Raw genomic sequence first — 6,517 nt, 5'->3', positions numbered from 1 at the left:
GCTTGGCCGAATGGGGCATATGAGTGTATAAGAGGTGTGTGTATGAAGGGTTAGAATGAGGGGTATTTATAGGAGTGGGCTAGGGTAGGATTCGGTCATGGATGGGTAATTGGGAGGAAAATTTGATTTTGAAGTGGGTGGGGGGTTGGTAGGAGTTATGATGGTTTTGGGGAAGTGATATAGATGTGATTGGGCTAGGGTTTATAGAAAAGTGTGTATGGGAAAGTGTGAAAGAAGGAATAAAAAAGTTGGGTAGGTAAAGATGCTGTGGAACCCACTGGTCCTGAGAGGTTAGGGAATTCAGATTTCCTGCCCTCTGCACTGGCGTTTGAATGCCCAGGGTCTGCTCCCTGGCTGGCGTTTAACGCCAGCAACACTCCATCCAGAGTGTTCTATTTTTTCTGTTGAATAATTCTATCTCTGTTCTGACTGCTGCACGTGATCATGAACCTAAAAAAATAAATTAAAAAAAATAAAATTAAGGAATTAAAAGAAATAAAAATAATTAAGGTTGGGTGACGTTAGGATTTTTGCTAGTAAAGAATTTTATAAAATTGCGTTGTAAGTATAGATTCTAAACCATCAAGAATCCCTTCGTAAAAACGTTTTAGTTGTCACAAGTAACAAACCCCTAAATAAATTGATAACCAAAGTATTTAAATCTCGGCTCGTCTTCTCAAGGAATTGTGATGAGCGGATAATTTATACGCTTTTTGGCACTGTTTTTAGTATGTTTTTAGTACATTTTAGTTAGTTTTTATTATATTTTTCTTAATTTTTAATTAAAATTCACTTTTCTAGACTTTACTATGAGTTTGTGTGTTTTTCTGTGATTTCAGGTATTTTCTGGCTGAAATTGAGGGACCTGAGCAAAAATCTGATTCAGAGGCTAAAAAAGGACTGCAGATGCTGTTGGATTCTGACCTCCCTGCACTCGAAGTGGATTTTCTAGAGCTACAGAAGCCCAATTGGCGCGCTTTTAATTGCATTGGAAAGTATACATCCTGGGCTTTTCAGCAATATATAATAGTCTATACTTTGCCCAAGGATTGATGGCCCAAACCGGCGTTCCAAATCAGCTTCAGAATTCCCGGCGTTTAACGCCGGAACTGGCACAAATGTTAGAGTTAAACGCCCAAACTGGCACAAAAGCTGGCGTTTAACTCCAAGAAAAGTCTCTACACATGAAAGCTTCAATGCTCAGCCCAAGCACACACCAAGTCGACCCTGGAAGTGGATTTTTGCGTCATTTACTCATTCTTGTAAACCTTAGGTTACTAGTTCACTATAAATAGGACTTTTTGCTATTGTATCTTTATCTCATGACACATTACATGTTTTATACTGTATCTTCTACGGCATGAGTCTCTAAACCCCATGGTTGGGGGTGAGGAGCTCTGCTGTGTCTTGATGGATTAATGCAATTACTACTGTTTTTCATTCAATCACGCTTGCTTCTATTCTAAGATACCACTTGTTCTTCAACCTGATGAATGTGATGATCCGTGACACTCATCACCATTCTCACCTATGAACGTGTGCCTGACAACCACCTCCGTTCTACCTTCGATTGAGTGTGTATCTCTTGGATTCCTTAATCAGAATCTTCGTGGTATAAGCTAGAATCCATTGGCGGCCATTCTTGAGAACCTGGAAAGTCTAAACCTTGCCTGTGGTATTCCGAGTAGGATTCAGGGATTGAATGGCTATGACGAGCTTCAAACTCATGAGTGTTGGGCGTAGTGACAGACGCAAAAGGATCAATGGATCCTATTCCAGCATGATCGAGAACCGACAGATGATTAGCCTTGCGGTGACAGCGTGCGTTGAAAATTTTCACTGAGAGGACAGGAGGTAGCCATTGACAATGGTGAAACCCAACATACAGCTTGCCATGGAAAGAGCCTTGCGTGCATGAAGAAGAAGACAGTAGAAAAGCAGAGATTCAGAAGATAGAGCATCTCCAAAGCCTCAACCTTTTCTCCATTACTGCAAAACAAGTATTTACTTCATGTTCTTTTACTTTTTACAATTAAATCTGAGAATTATTGATATCCTGACTAAGAGTTACAAGATAACCATAGCTTGCTTCAAGCCGACAATCTCCGTGGGATCGACCCTTACTCACGTAAGGTATTACTTGGACGACCCAGTGCACTTGCTGGTTAGTTGTGCGGAATTACAAAAGTGTGATTGTGATTTCGTGCACCAAGTTTTTGGCGCCATTTCCGGGGATTGTTCGAGTTTGGACAACTGACGGTTTATTTTGTTGCTTAGATTAGGAATATTTCATTTTTGTGGTTTAGAGTCTTTTTGACAAATGGATTTTTGCCGGTATAGAAATTATCAAGTAATCAATCGTAGTATAGTCTAAACCGACGCAAAATCCATCATCAAACAAATCTACAATCTATAATCGAGAGTATTAGTCCCGAGTCGTTCTTCCCTAGGAATGCTACAAGGATGCATGTTATTGGTTAAGTGGTCTTTTTGTGGTTTGAAGAGTGTGGCATAAAAGTGTGAATAAAAGAAAACAACAATCAATCAATATCAAAAGCCTTGGCCAAGGTTGAACATTGGAAGTCCCATCACTATAGCTTCCTTCAATTGTGATAACAAAGGAGTGTTGCTTCACTTAGTTAACCCCTAATTATAGAGGAAAGTCAAGTAAAAGTAATTAACTCAAGTCACAAGTCCTAGTCTTACCCTAGGGAAGTCTAGCTTTAGTGCACTCTAAGTCAATTAGCAATCCTCAATTCTTAATCAACAATTGACATCCATTATTCAAGTGTCTCCAATGACTCAACCACTAGGCCAAGTGAGGGAATACTACTCCATATCTAAAGTTGGCATTTTCTCAAACACTTGGAGAGCAAGAATGAAAGACATAGTAAAATGGAGAGAAAAGAATTAGAATCAAAGCAATTCAACACAAGAGATTAACAACAATTAACAATGAACAACAATGAAAATGAGATCTTTATTGAATCAATAGAATCCAAAACAACAAAGCTAATTCTAAGATTTACAAGAATTGAACAATTACAACACTAATTGAGATTAGAGAAGATGATCTACAATATGAACAAAGTAAATTGAGAGTGGCAATAGATCTCACCAAGGAATGGTTGAGAATTGAGAGAATGAAGATGAATCCTAGAGAGAAGTTGGAGTTTCTCTCTCTACAAATGTAACTAACTAAAAATATCTACCTAATGATCTAAAATTAGTCTATGGGTGTGAATGTGTGAATGTTATGTCAATCCCCTTCAATCCTTGGCTCTTATATGCATTTTGGCGCCAAAGTTGGTTGCTGAAACCTCTCAAAATCGCCAGGCACGTGTTGTAATAAAAGAATCACGTGCGGGCTACGACGCGCGCGCGCACGGTACGCGTGCGCGTCCCTGGCTAATTCTGCAATGTGCGCGCGAGCGCCTTGTGCGCGTACGCGTGCTTGGCCGAAGTCAATTCTTTGGCTTTTTGTGCTTCTCTCCACTTGCATGCTTCCTTCCTTGCCTTCTTTGATCCATGCCTAGCCTATTTCAATCCTGGAATTACTAGCAAACACATCAAGGCATCTTATGGAATCAAGGAGGAAATAGAATTCATCAAAATAAGGCTTAAAAAGCATGTTTTTACACTTAGGCACAAATATGGGAGAGATAACAAAACCATGCTAATTTATAGGCTAAATGTGACAAAAGGTTATCAAAATACTCTAAATTCAATACAAGACAAACCCTCAAATTGGGGTTTGTCAACCTCCCCACACTTAAGCCTTAGCATGTCCTCATGCTAAAATAAGAAGGAACTAAGGGTTATGACATTTATTTGGATGCAACTAAACTACATGGGTCCTATCTAAATGCAACTATCTAAAGTAATTGAAAATGCTTAGTTCAAACAAATCAATTCCCAAGAGCATGTGTAAGCACAAGAGCTAGGCGATAGGAATTAAATCCAAACCACAATTGTATTGAATTAGCAAAAGGAGTTCAACTTACAAGAATATAGATAATACGGGCGAATACATGTGATTGAACTTTTGAACCCTCACCGGATGTGTATCCGCTCTATTCACTCAAGTGTTTAAGGGTTAATTCACTCAATTCTCTTCTAATCATGTTTTCCAAAATTTGATTTTCTTCTCACAATCAACACTTATTCAATGTATGCATACATTCATCATGAGGTCTTTCATTTGGGTTGTAATGGGGTTAGGATCAAGGTAGGATCATTTATGGTTAAGTGGACTAGGATTTGAATCTTTGATTAGCAGAGACTTTCCCACCTAGCTATATAATGACCTATACAAATTCAAACTATCCTAACTACCCATTCTTCACTTTTTCTTACATACTCATGCATTCTTATTTGATTCATAACACATATGCATTGATTCCTTTTTATTGACTTCACTTTGGGGCATTTTGTCCCCTCTTTATTATATATACTTTTTTTTTTCTTTTTCATCATCATTCATTTTTTTTCTTTATTTTTTTTTTCTTTATTTTTTTTTTCTTTTTTTTTCTTTTTCATTCATTTTTTTTTTCTTTATTACATACAAGAACATCAATGCACAAGGTTTTTACATTTAATCAATACATGAATATGTACCCAATTCCTAAACATGAAAGTGTACTACCCCTTTTATCCCATCCAATGTTCCCAAGCCTCACCAACTTTGAATAATAAACACTCTCACTAGCCTAGGCTAATCAAAGATCCAAACAAGGACTTTTGTTGGTTTTTCGCCTTGGGCTTGTAATGTGCTAAATTGAGAATAAGTTGGTTAAACATAAGCTCAAAATTGGCTAACAATGGAGTATAAAAGGGTTGGCCATTTGGGTAAGTGGCTAATGAGGTGATGGCCTCAATCATATAAATGCATAAATACAAGAAATAAATGGACATATAGAATCAAGCAAATCAAGGATCACAATCATAGAAAGAGAACAATTTCACACAAGAATGGAAAATAAGTGGTTATAAAATGTAACCACATCAATAGGCTCAAGTCTCACAAGCTTGTGTTCTTAGTTCAATACATGCTTCACGAGGTATGAAATTCAAGCAAGTTTCACCAAAAATTTCCTTCAATCAATTGGGTAATGCCCTCTATTTAAACTTCTTGGAAAATCTCAATGTTTGACTAAGCAATAAAAGTATCTAAAATAAATTCAAAATACATCAAATATACACAAAAAGTGTGCAAAGTGAGATAGCTAGAAAAGTGGTTAAAATGTTCACCGGTATCTAATTATGCCACCGGCTACCTCCCCACACTTAAGATCAAGCATCGTCCTCGATGCTAATCCTGAGGATCCGGGATAGGTACACCGGTAGGCTCTGGCTGTGGCGGTGGTACCGGCGGAGCAGCGGCGGTTGGGGGTGAGAGGGTGAAGAAGATGAAAATGGGGGGAGAAAAAATGGGGGTGCGCGGCTGCGCAGTGCGCGTCGCTCATTAGGGAATCTAGGGACCTACGCGTGCGCGTACAGCGCGCTTGAGCGTGGATGAGCAAAATAGGAAAGGACGCGTGCGCGGACAGTGCGCGTCCGCGTAAGTTGATGATCTATGACAAACGGTGCGCACGCGGCATGTGCGCGTCCGCGCGAAGCAAGTTGGGCCAGGGGCTTAAGGATGGCCCAGAACTGGCTCAACTCTCTGTGAATTGGCTCAATCGATGCGGCAGTAAACGGCGCGGACGCGGCAGGTGCGCGTCTGCGCGAATGTCCATATGCTTGACGACGGCGCGCACGCATGTTGTGCGCGTCCGCGTGTATTGCGTTGGGCTCAAGGCATGATGGTTGCCCAAGGGCGGCCCAACTCTCGGGAGTGTGGCTCATGGTGCATCCATACAGGGACGCGTGCGCGTACATGGTGCGCTCGCGTCCACCCCCTTTTTTTCTTCTTCTTTTTTTTTTTTTTTTTTTTTTTGAATTGCCTAAAAACTCTAATTGCCCAAAGGCTCCCCATGGTGCCTACAAGGCTACAACTCCTTATTTAGTCAAAATCACACACTTTCTAAAATGCAAGTTGGTTTTGAGATTTATTCTATTTCTACTAAGCACAACATACATGTTAATATGCTAGCAACTAATGTACACAAACAAGCTAATTATGAAGTGAAAAACTACCTACAATGGTAACTCAAATCACTTATTAAACAAGGTTAGAAGAGAGTGGAAAGAGTTTACCATGGTGGGGTGTCTCCCACCTAGCACTTTTAGTTAAAGTCCTTAAGTTGGACATTTGGTGGAGTCCTTGCTAGGGTGGCTTATGCTTGAACTCTTCTTTGAATCCCCACCAATGTTTGCTCTTCCAATAGCCTCCGGGATCCCAATTTAAACGTACAAGGCCTTCAAGGGGGCCTAAGCAAGTAACAAGACCCCTAAGTTGATAGTGATCTATGTATGTTCCGGGGTCCCATACTTTATTTGTCAACCCCTTTTCTTCTTGATCTTCATGCTTCCAATGGGGTAACAAACTTATTGAATTCTCCTTGTAACTCATACT

This window comes from Arachis stenosperma, chromosome 3, assembly GCF_014773155.1.
Source record: "Arachis stenosperma cultivar V10309 chromosome 3, arast.V10309.gnm1.PFL2, whole genome shotgun sequence".
NCBI lineage: Eukaryota > Viridiplantae > Streptophyta > Magnoliopsida > Fabales > Fabaceae > Arachis > Arachis stenosperma.
Note: the sequence above shows the minus strand (reverse complement) of the source record.